At 53.9% G+C, this 12,500-nt stretch overlaps 1 protein-coding gene across 5 annotated transcripts in view; it reads left to right on the plus strand.

Moving 5' to 3' along the window:
* The window catches only part of hivep2a (HIVEP zinc finger 2a), a 38,893-nt gene that overhangs the window by 5,041 nt on the left and 21,352 nt on the right, over positions 1-12,500 (plus strand). The gene's annotated exons all lie outside the window — the stretch shown is intronic.

The raw sequence follows: 12,500 nt of genomic DNA on the forward strand, positions 1-12,500 counted from the left end.
TGTGGTTGCGTGTGTGTGTGTGTCAGCGGTGTCACTTCCTCTTCCTGCGTCGTATCGAGTGGGAGGTGAACTGTGTCATCCTCGTCTCTGCACGGCCCGGTGCGTGTCTTCCTGTGTGTGTTACACTGTGTGTGTGTGTGGGTGGGTGTGTGTGGGTGGGTGTGTGACGGTGCACTGAAATAGATCAGGTGGATCAGGCAGCGAGGTGGGCGGAGCCTTCTGGAGGCGGCGGTGGCTGCACAATCCGTCCGCACTGCCGGATGTGCGTCAGCGGCTGCAGACTGCACACACTTGCGTGTCTGTGTGTGTGTGTGTGTGTGTGTGTGCGTTGGTTGTGCGGATGTTGTCAAATGTCAATGACCTCCCCCCCTCCACTACACACACACACACACACACACACACACACACACACACACAGCAGGCCGGCCGCTCAGACCGCCGCCGTGTTTTCTCGCTCGCCCGCTGATTTAGTGATTTGAGGTTTTGCGCCACATTTACACGCACACACCTCCTGTTCAGGTTGTGTTGTTCTTGTCGTCCACGGTGTTGTTGTCGTCGGCGGCGGTGTGTGTAGCAGCAGCAGCAGCAGCAGCAGCAGCAGCAGCAGCAGGTGTTTTCCCTCCAAAACCTCCGGTTTTTCTCTCTCTCATCAAAAAATCTGGAAGAACAAGCAGCTACACACACACACACAGACACACACACACACACACACAGACACACAAACACACACACTGACCTCCACTCCTACTCAACAACTCCTGTATGTTCAAATAAAGGAAGCAGGAAAAAAAGCAGGAGATGAAGGAGCGAGAGAGAGAAGTGTATGTTCTGTTGCCATGGCGACTGCAGATGGAGGCCTTGACACGCACACACACACACACACACTCTGGACATGCACACACATGTAGATGCACAACGGTGTGTGTGTGTGTGTGTGTGTGTGTGTGGTGTGTGTGTGTGTGTGTGTGTGTACTGACAGACTGTCAGGGTGAATGGCCTTTGGATGAGCATCTCCACGCACACACACACACACACACACACACACACACACACACACACTCGCAGCCCAACAGGTGAGATAACAGTGTGCTGGTGATTTGAATGGTATTATGGGATGCGAGCGTCGCCACGACGACCGTTTGGTTCCTTTTTCCTGCAGCAGCTCCGCAGCAAAGTCCTCAGACTGTCATTGTCAGTGCATTCAAATCACATGGAAACTAGTGTGTGCGCTTGTGTGCGCGTGTGTGTGTGTGTGTGTATATGTGTGTGAGAGAGAGAGCGAGAGACAGAGAGAGAGAGAGAGAGAGAGAGAGAGACCATAAGGAGCTTTTGGGTTTTTGCTTCTGCATCGTTCCTCATGCAAATGTCGGCTTTGGTGCTTCTGCAGCCGTGCACACTTCCTGTACATGGTCTGTGTGTGTGTGTGTGTGTGTGTGTGTGTGTGTGTGTGTGTGTGTGTGAGAGAGAGAGAGAGAGGTAGAGTGAGAGAAAGAGGGAGGGTGGGAGAGAGAGAGAGAGAGATGATGTGTGATTATTTGCTGTTTTCAATGTAAATCCACTCCCGCAGCTGCAGCCGTACAGTTCTCTTCATGCTAACAGGTTACATTAATGCTACATGCTAACAACATCAGCGGCGGGCCGCTAACAGCGGTCACCCCCCGATGGTTATCAGGCGGCTAACGTTAGCGTCGACGTAGTCGGAGAGGGGCTTCGCAAAGCGGCCCGATAGACACCCAGGAGGACGCTGAGCCGACGTAGCAACTGGCTACGCACGCCGGAGGCTCGCGGCGAAACAGCAGGGGGCGCTGTGGAGCGGCGGAGCCCTCCGGGAGAGCAGGGGGAGAAAAACAGCCGAGAGGAACCGGCACGATGTTCTGGAGCGGGTGAGTCTGTTTGCATAGAGAGAGAGGGAGAGGGAGGGAGAGAGAGGGAGAGGGAGCGGGAGAGGGAGAGGGATCGAAGCAGCTGATTGGTTGGCAGCACGATGGAGTGTTAGCACCCCCCCCCCCGAGTGGTGGTACTGTTTAACAGCCAACCGGGCACCAGGAGGCGGGAACGAACTGAACCATCGGTTCAGCAACTATAGCCAGCTAGTAGTGAGGAGTTGCTGGTCAGTCGCTGCGTTCCCAGGACTGCTTTGTTTTTGTTTGTTTTTTCGCAAAATAAAAGCGTTTTTTTTTTTTTCTAAAATTCTCGTACAATTGCGATTCCGTTGAATGGCGTGAAGCCGTGATTCTGGCCGGGTGTTGTTCAGAGAGGCCTCGCTGTGAGGAGGACGGAGGTAGAAATCAGTTGCATTGTGGAGCAGCGATCTCAGCTGCCGCTGCCGCTGCCGCTGCTGCTGCCGGAAGGCAGAGGAATCCACAGAGCAACTGACCCGGGATCAGTTTCCCGAGCTGTGTGATGCCACTGGAGGTGCAGTGAAATGCCTCCACTGTTGTCACTGGTCAGTCAGCTGGTCACGTGACCCCCAGTGCCTCACGTCCGCTTGACGATGAAAAAGAAAAAAAGCTCTTTGGTGATGTCCCTGGAAAAACCACCTCGTGAGAGCATCGAAACCTTGGAGCCACGCCGGAGAGGTTTTTCCCCAAGTGGAGCCGCTTCCATCAGCAGGTTTTTAATCGCGATATTCCGGTTTCGCACGATTCTCGGGGGGGGGGGGGGGCGGGAGCGCTGCTAGCGAGCTGCAAACCGCCTGCCAGGGACGAGGACGCAGTGTCGCAGGAAGGATGGACGGATGAACGGACGGAGGTTGAAAAGACGGGGGCGGGGCCCATGAACTCGAGGCCGCCTCTTTGCCCGCCGCACCTCCTCCTCCTCCGTCCTCCATCCCTCCGTCGCCTCCTCCGCCTGCCAGGAGAGAACAGGTGGCTGGAGAGAGGGAGGGAGGAAAGGAGGGGGTGGGGGGGTGGGAGAGAACGAGTGGAGGCCATGAGAGAGAAGAGGTGGAGGGGGGGTGGGGGGGGAGGATGGTGGTGAAGGAGGCGGAGGTGGAGGAAGAGGAGGTGTGCGAGTGAAGGCGGTGATTTTCTCTGCTGAGAGGAAAAGAGCAGCAGGTGCTTCAGTCTGAAGCAGCCACACACACACACACACACACACACACACACACTCTCACACACACACACACACTCACACACACACTTGCACTCAGTGGCCGAGATATTTCTGTGCCCACGCCAGGCATGACATCACTTCCTGTTCCCGCAACACACTCAAGATGTTGTGTGTGTGTGTGTGTGTGTGTGTGTGTGTGTGTGTGTTTCCACTGCCTGTTCTCCAGAAGCTACTTCCCTCTGAGATGAAACCCTCCGGCCAATCACAGCGCTCCCCCACGGCCCCTCCCCCTCCCCTAATCTTAATCTCATGCTGAACTTTCACTTTGGCACATTCCTCAGACTTCCTGCGGGATTAGCCGCCGCCGCCGCCGCTAGCGGATGCTAACTCCCCGCGCCTGGCATTAAGCGCGGGCTCACTCACTCTCAGGGTATTAGGGCTTAGCGGGCTAGCGTAGCGTGGCTAGCACCTGGCCCCGCCCCCGTCCCGTCCCGTCTCCACGCCATGACGGGAGATTAGCGCGCGTGCTAACGGGCCCGCTAGCCCACTAAGCCTTAGCGCTCCGCGGAGTCAATCTGCGGCTGCCTCTCCGCTCGGGAGTCTGGGCTGTCAGGATTGGACCAATGAGAGGAGAGCTGGCGGTCTCAGCTGACAGCAGCTTTAAAGGAGCAGTTCACCGCTCGAGACCTTTGGCCGTCGGAGAGGAGAAACGACTGACAGCAGCGGAGCGGAGGAGCAGCTGTGGAGGTGTCGCCTCCACAGCTGCTCCTCCTGCTCCTCCTCTTCCTCCTCCTTTTCTCCATCCCTCGGTTTCTTTGTGTTGCCCCTGCAAAGATGGCTTCATTAGCCACAGACCTCAGCATGAAAACACACACACACACACACACACACACACACACAGGGCCGTGCAGGGGACGCAGTCTGTTGCATAAGAGCCGCTTATATAATTTGATACATATTTGATGCTGAATGGCACAACGTCAACACAAAAAGCTACAAGCTGAGTGTGTGTGTGTGTGTGTGTGTGTGTGTGCATCAAGACTTCTTTGTGCTCCTCCCCTTTCCGATCAATACGTTCATCAACACTCCTGTTGAATCCGACTGCTGATAGCAGCAAACATTGCAAAGATTGTTTTGTTGTTGTTGTTGTTGTTGTTGTTGTGTCGGCTTCCGTGTTGCCTTGCAGTCACGTGATCAGATGTACAGTATATTTATAAACACGCCCCCTTCCAGGTGTTGAGCTCCTTCCTGTTGTTTGATTTTCAGGAATCATATTTCAGGCGGGGGAAGAAAAAACAAAACGTGTTGGACAACAAAAAGTTGCCCAGAGAACCTGACGAACTTGATCCAGTGACCTTCTTGACTCAGCAGGGAATTTAACAAGGTGTGTGTGTGTGTGTGTGTGTGTGAGAGAGAGAGAGAGAGAGAGACAGGCACACACACTTCTGGCCTCACCCACTCACTGCCAGATAACAAGATTACGTAACCGTTAAACTCTTCCCCACTTTGTTCTTATCGATTAGTCCACTGCCTGTGTGACGCACAACACACACACACACACACACACACACACACACACACGCCGGCGCCCTGGTGCCGGTCCATCAGCTGCTGGCAGATCAATCAGGCCGTAATGAGATAAACGAGCTGACTAATTAGCTAATAGGCTGCTGGCTGGCTGACTGACTGGACCCAGAGACAGACCAGGTCCAGGGTCCAGGGTCCAGGTGGACTGGAGCTGCTGCACCTGCATGGATCAAATAGATCCAAGAGAGAGAATTTATTTATTTTTTTTTTTTTTCTTTAAATGGATAAAGACATTCATAGGAAATAGCATTAGCAGGCTAACGTAGCGCTGACGCTAGCTGCGTTTCCATGACCCCTGGAATTGCACTAAGCCTGAACATGGCCATAAAACCTGGTGATGGAAACGCAGCTGTTAGCTTAGCTGTTAGCTTAGCTTGACTTGATTTGGCAGTTGTGGTTTGGTCGGCTCACCGGGTGCGTCGCGCCCGTCGGCTGTGGCCGACCTCCACCGACGGGATCCTCTACCCTCCGCTAGGGAAGGAACCTGATTGGTCGACGGAGGGAATATCTGCCTCCAGACAGACAGACAGACAGACAGACAGACAGACAGAGCGTCAGGTTCAGGTGGAGGTTCCCCCCCGTCAGCTGTGACTGACAGCTGACCTCCTGACCTCTGACACACAGAGCTGTGTGTGTGTGTGTGTGTGTGTGTGTGTGTGTGTGTGTGTGTTAGACACTGGATCCCTGCATGGACCAAAGTGGCTCAGTGTGGAAAAAGGACACATAGCTGGAGCGCCCGCAGGGACAGACCCCGAATAGTAATAGCAGGATGGCGGTGAGGGGGCGGGGCCAGGGCCAGGGGGAGGAGTCAGCGGCAGGGTCCGGGCCAGCCAGAGAGCTGAACGTACAGACAGACAGACCAACGGACCAACAGGTGGAGGAGCGGACAGACTTTTGGGTCTCAGGTGGTCTTCTTCTGAGGAACCGACTCACAGAACCAGGAAGTAGCCTCACCACGGGCTATCAGAACCAGACCAGGAAGTAGCCTTGCCCCGGGTAGCCTTGACTCACTGTGGGGGGGGCCACAGTGAGTCTGATGGTGACTGCTGGAGAGTTTTTCTCGCCACGCCACCTTTAAGGAGCGCCTTGTTGGAGGCGGGACTAACCCGTCCCTGAGGGGGCGGGGCTAACCCATCTGTGACTTTTGGCTGTAGCGTTACAAGGCAAAGATAGAAAAATAGACTGAGGTGGTTTTCACCACAGGAATGAGGACAGCTGGCCTGTGTGTGTGTGTGTGTGTGTGTGTGTGTGTGTGTGTGTGTGTGTGTTTTGGCCCGGCAGGGTTACATAACAACGGCCGGGTCCCCCCTGTGGCTAAGAGGCTAAAGTGCCCCCCCACCACACACACACACACACACACACACACACACACAGCCTCCAGCCTCCACAGCATCAACAGAGTGAAGCAGCTGATTATTGATCAGCTTCAGCAGTATTAGCCATTGATAAACTGAACCAATTGTGCCTCTTAGCTTCACTCTGAAATGTGTGTGTGTGTGTGTGTGTGTGTGTGTGTGTGTGTGTGTGTGTGTGTGTGTGTGTGTGGCAGCCAACATGTCTCCCATGATGCTTTGCTGCAGGAAAAAGCAGCCCTCACATTTCCTCTCTGCTCTACTTCCAAAGCTGCTGGCTGCTGTTGTCTACACAGGTGTGTGTGTGTGTGTGTTTGTGTGTGTGTGTGTGTGTTATGAACATGAGCCCCCAATGTGGGCGGAGCTTAACTCCACCAGCCAATCAGCAGCAGCCTCCAGTTCTGCCGCTGCTCCTCCTGCTTCCAACCTGACAGCGACTTCCTGCTGCTGTCACACCTCAAGTCTGGCTGGAGCTCCTCCTGCTCCTCCTCCTCCTCCCCTTCCTCCTCCTCCTCCTGCTCCTGTTCTTCCTCCTCCTCCTCATTCTTCTTTTCTTCTTCCTCCTCCTCTTCTTTATCCTTCTCCTGCTCCTTTTGCTCCTCCTCCACCTCCTCCTCCTGCTCCTCCTCCTCCTCCTCCTCCTCCTGCTCCTCCTGATTGCTCCTCCTGGGTCCAGACCTGATGCTGGATGTTTTCTCGTCTCTCAGTCCTGCAGTGAAGTGATGGACTCAGACTGACGAGACGCCTGCAGCCATATTGAACAATCAAATATTAATGTGTTAAAGATGGAATACAGTGAATTAATATTCCTCATTAGCCAGGAGCAGGGGTGGGGGGGGGGGGGTTGGGGGGTGAGGGGGGGGGGAGAATGAGGGGGGGGAGCAGTCGTTCTTCTCCTTCTGTCTTCACGTTTCAAACGGGAGTTTGTTTCAATTTTTCACTTCCAAAGACACCTGTGATAGGCTCCGCCCCCTCACAGCCCTGAGGGCGGGAGAAGCATTGATTGATTGATTGATTGATTGATTTGGATCACATGACCTGAACTGGACCTACTGCAAGAAACAATGAGTGAAAGTTTCCTCCTCCTCCTCCTCTCTTTGTCCCCGCCCCCTCCACCTCCTCCTCCTCCTCCCCCTCCTCCTCCTCCTACAGTAGGAGTCATCCTAAATGAAAACAGGCTCTCTGGTCTATTTCCAGGTTGATCCAGAGATGATTTATGATTTATGTAAGCGAGGAAACATTCTCAGCTCAACGCTGGTTTCATAAGCAGCAGCAGCAGCAGCGTCCTCTCAGTGTGTGTGTGTGTGTGTGTGTGTGTGTGTGTGTGTGTGTGTGTGTGTGTGTGTGTGTGTGTGTGTGTGAGTGTGAATGACTCTCTGCGATAGCTCAACAATAAAGTGCTGAATTATACATGTCCAGCTGAAGCTCAGCGGAGAGCCCTGTGTGTGTGTGTGTGTGTGTGTGTGTGTGTGTGTGTGTGTGTGTGTGTGTGTGTGTGTGTGTGTTAATGGATCTCTGAGAACTTTGTACGGCTCCTTTATTTTCCTCTTTGCGTTGTGTTGAAATACGGAGTGAAGTTGTTGCTGCACGCATTCACACACCGGTGTGTTTACGTGTGTGTGTGTGTGTGTGTGTGTGTGTGTGTGTGTGTGTGTGTGTTTGTTTGGGTTAAAGTCTCCCTCCTCCTGTGTGTGTGTGTGTGTGTGTGTGTGTGTGTGAATGTGTGTCGCTGCTAAAGTGCCTCCTGTGTCGGTGTGGCTCCGCCCCCCCAGCCGCGGCCCCACCGTCTATTTCTGGCTCTGCGTCACTGGGCTTCACTCCTGTGGCAAGAGGAGTGTTTCTCTAGGGCTCCCACACACACACACACACACACACACACACACACACACACACACACACACAGCCGGCCAAACGAGTGAACACAGTCAGATGTAAACACACACAGAGGTAGTTGGACAGATGGACTGGACATCATAGAAGTGAAGGACAGCGAGAGAGAGAGTGTGTGTGTGTGTGTGTGTGTGTGTGTGTGTGTGTGTGTGTGTGTGTGTGTGTGTGTGTGTGTGTGTGTGTGCATGCTTGTGACAGCAACAGAGAGTAACACAAAGTGTGTGTGTGTGTAGTTCTGTTGTGCCTGTCTGTGTATTTCTGTTTTTGTTGGGGTCTTATTGGTTGTTGTTGTTGTGTTGCAACAAAACAACAACTGTGTCTGTGTGTGTGTGTGTGTGTGTGTGTGTGTGTATGTGTGACATAAGGTCCTTTATCAGAAATTCTACTCTCTCTCTCCCAGGGTGCTGTTCTTCATGGACACACACACACACACACACACACACACACACACAGTCTCACACAGTCTCACACAGTGGTGTCAGTTCCTCCTATTAACTGCAATGTGTCTCACACACACACACACACACACACACACACACACACACACACACACACACATCATGCTTTTATTTTATTTCTGTATCCCAACTATGAGCCCTGCAAGAGGGATGACCTTTGACCCAGTGCTTTTATTTTGAAATGCCCTGTCTACTTACTTCCGAGACAGTCAGACAGTCAGAAGGACAGACAGGCAGACAGGCAGATAGACAGGCAGACAGGCAGACAGACAGGCAGACAGACAGACAGACAGTTTCCTCTCTGAAGGCAGTGAGTGTCGCTAGGCCAAGTGTGTTAACCTGTTTTTCCATTCACAAATTCTCAGACAGTGAAGTGAGCAGCTTCTGCCCAAGTGTGTGTGTGTGTGTGTGTGTGTGTGTGTGTGTGTGTGTGTGTGTGTGTGTGTGTGTGTGTGTGTGTGTGTGTGTGTGTGTGTGTGTGTGAAGGCCACAGCTGATCTCTTCATTTCAGCGGCGCTCTCAGACGGGATCTTTCTTCTCTTTGGGAATGTGGTGAGGAGAATTTTCCGAGATGTTTCCTGAAAAAGAATCCAGACGGGATTTTTTTTTTCTTCGTCGTCGTCGTCATCGTCTTCGTCGTCGTCGTCGTCGTTGTCGTTGTCGTTGGCTCCGCCCCCTCCAATCACGCGCTGCCACCTCCGTCCTCCTGCCACCGTGATGCTTTTTCCAGGAAGTAGGTGCAAAGTAGGGAGCTAGCGTGCTAGCGTGTTAGCACTCAGCTGAACGGCTGCTCATTGGTTGGGAGGAGCTGTTGCACTTCCTGTTTGTTGTCACACTTGCTTGACTGCCAAGTGTTGTCATGCAGTGTGTGTGTGTGTGTGTGTGTGTGTGTGTGTGTGTGTGTGTGTTCCTGCTAGGTCAGAATCCATGTTTGCAAAAACAGGACAGGTGGCTGTATCACCTTGACGTCCAGTTTTTGCAACACACACCCACACACACACACACACACACACACACACACACACACACTTCCTGCAGGTATCAACCCTTCATACCGTCTGTGCTGCATAAGCTGCCAGGACCATAGACACACTCACACACACACACACACACACACATGCGGTCGCAGCAGGTCGTGGCAGCCTATCAGAGCTGGCGGTGATGGAGGGATGGAGGAGGAGGAGGGAGGGCGGTAGAAGATGGATGGATGGAGAGGAAAGAGGAGGAGGAGGAGTGATGAAGGGAGGATGATGGATGGAGAGAGAGAAGGATGAGGAGGTGGAGGAGGCTCCGCCCCCTTTTCTCTTCACCTGCCATCTTTCCTCCTCCTCCAGCAGCTCTACTCCTCTGCTTCTCTCTCCTTCCTCTGGGCTCCCCCTGCAGGCCGCAGCGCAAACTGCACCCGACTGTGAACCTTGGGGCCAAAACTGCGGAGGTTCCAGCGTTCTCCTCCTCCTCCTCCTCCTCCTCCTCCTCCTCCTCCACCTCCTCGTTCCTCCTGCCGTCCGCTACATCGCTGCAACAGTGTTGCAACGATGTTTCCAAAAAACATTCAAGTCAAAGAAGAGGAGCAGGAGCAGCAGCAGCGCCAGAGGTTCTGCTCCTCCACGTTTCCCCCTCCCCACTAGCTCCCTCGCTGAGGTGTTAAAGTGTGCGTGTGCGTGTGCGTGTGCGTGTGCGTGTGTGTGTGTGTGTATGTGTGTGTGTGTGTGTGTGTGTGTAGAGGTTGGAATGTGCAGCCTCGTAAGTCACCTCAGATTTTTCCACTCCCGCTGGGACCAGTCCCATTATCAGTTTTATATGAAAACTTGGAAATTCCTCTGTGGTCCGTGTGTGTGTGTGTGTGTGTGTGTGTGTGTGTGTGTGTGTGCGCGTGTGCGTGTGCGTGTGTGTGTGGCCTTTTCCCGACATCCTCCGCTGCCCACTGCAGGTTTTCCTCCGTCCAGTTGATTGGGATCAGACCAGGTGTTGCCTGGTCAGACTGGCTGAACGCTGTAGTTTGATGCACTGTAGTTGAATTGTCTGATTGTTGTTGTTGGTGCGAATAAAGCCGAGTGCTGAATTTCCTCCTGCCGAGCGGCCGCTGCTGATTGGCTGGCTGGAAGGTCAGGGATCAGGCAGGGGTCAGGGGTCAAGGTTCGGTGACGAGAAGAACCTCCAGCTCATCTCTGCTTCCTTCCGTGAAGGACGGAGCAGCAACAGGGAGGAAGGAGAGGGAGAAAAGAGAGGAGTGGTGCGTCATCTCCACCTCCGTCAGCCGGTTTTCCACTTTGGGGGAGAAAAAAAAGAGAAAAAAAAGAGAAAAAAAAGAGAGGCATTTATTGGTCGCGGCCGCTCCATTTCCATTTTTTCCGTTTTAAAACTCACGTGGATGAAAAGCTGATTTTCTTTTTTTTTTCCTTCCTTTTTCCTCCGACTTCCCTCCCGGCCGGTTTTGGCTCATTCCTCCTGCAGCAGCCAGGGGGTGGCGCTCCCAACGCTGCTCACCAGTAGCAGTTTTTTCTTTCCCAGACGTTCCCGACTCGTGACGTTGACTTTTATGTCCTCCTCATTCTTTCCACCCGACTGACGCCGACACCGTAGCTGCGTTTCCGTGCCGGTAAAAGCGACGTTTCTGAAAATTTCGACAAACTACCGTTGCGATTTGCAGGTGTTTTTCCGCCGAACGGTGTGAAGCGCGTCGGCCGCAATTCCCGTCAAACCTCGTCCAGTAGGAAGCGGAAGTGGAGGAGGAGGAGGAGGAGGAGCTTATTGACCACGCCACCACTCCCACCACTAGGGGGAGACACTGGAAAACAGGGATTCCGCTGGTACGTCGTGAAACCTCCTCCTCCTCCATCCTCGGCTCCAACGCCACCTTGCTGACTGCGAGTTTGCAGAGTTTCTCCTCCAGCTGCACCGAGGCGCAGCAAACAGCCAGAAGGCAACAAAGCGACGAGAGGAAAAAGAAATCCGCAGAGGAAGGAAAAGAAACGGCGGAATAATTGATGGTTTCTTCCCCTTTAAAGTCTTGCGTCAGCCTCATTAGCCCGCCGCTAGCGGCTGCCTTCCCCTCATTGGCTGAATGACGGAGGCGGGATCGACAGACGCGTTGTGTTGTGTCTAGGACAGTCTGCTGGGGTCAAAGGTCAGCGGGGGCAGGGGCGAAAGGGGAGGGGCTTCGTCTTGTTTGTGTTTGTGTGGCTGCAGCCTGTTGACAACTAGTCACAACTGGCATCACAAACACACACACACACACACACACACACACACACACACACCTGTCAGCCTTACCTTCAGCGTGTGTGTGTGTGTGTGTGTGTGTGTGTGTGTGTGCGTTCCTCAGACATAAAGCAGAAACTCTGTCGTAGTTTTTTTTTTTCTTCCTTTTGGCTGACTGCAGCCAAGGAAGAACATGGAAACCCCCCCCCACCCCACCCCCCACCCCTTCCTCCTGCCCCCCCGCCCCCACCTCCGCTGGCAACCACTTCCTACGGCACATCCTGTTTACTTCCTGTTTCACACACACTCAGTCAGCCGTGGCACTGCTGGGTTCCCACGGGGCTCCAGGAGGCTCCCGCTGAGGGCTGGACTGGACTGAGCATGTGCAGAGCGGCAGGTGAGACCTCGGAGGCTCTGTGGGCGTGGCCACGTCTTCCACCAATCGAGGGGGGGGGGATGACGCCGACAGGTCCAGAGTGACCATCGTTCAGCGTTGTTGTTGTTGTGGTTGTTGTTGTTGTTGCTCGTTGTGTGTTTGTGCAGTGATTTAGGACAAACACACACACACACACACACACACAGACACACTCACTCTCTTCCTGGTCTGACACTGAGGTCAGGCTCCACCTGGTAGCCTCAGGTTGCTGGTCAGGGGTCAGAGGTCAGGGGTCAGGGTCTACCTCCAGTTCGGCTCGCTCGGCGTTGACCCACTTTCTGCAGCAGCGTCACTGGAATTCCTGCTTGGTGGAGCGTTGGAGGGGGAGGGGGGAGAGGGAGGCGGGGGAAGGAGGGGGAGGGAGGGGAGGGGGAGGGGCGGACAGGTGGCGAGCAGCTGCGAGCGGCGCCGACTTCAAAACCAGCTGAGAGGGTTCTGGGGAAAAAAACCAGGCGGAGTCAAAGAGACTGGACAGGAAGTAGCAGACACACACACACACACACACACACTCACGGTGGAGTT

This window comes from Nelusetta ayraudi, unplaced genomic scaffold (assembly GCF_046127955.1).
Source record: "Nelusetta ayraudi isolate G7.1 ecotype Tasmania unplaced genomic scaffold, CSIRO-AGI_Nayr_v1 ptg000203l, whole genome shotgun sequence".
NCBI lineage: Eukaryota > Metazoa > Chordata > Actinopteri > Tetraodontiformes > Monacanthidae > Nelusetta > Nelusetta ayraudi.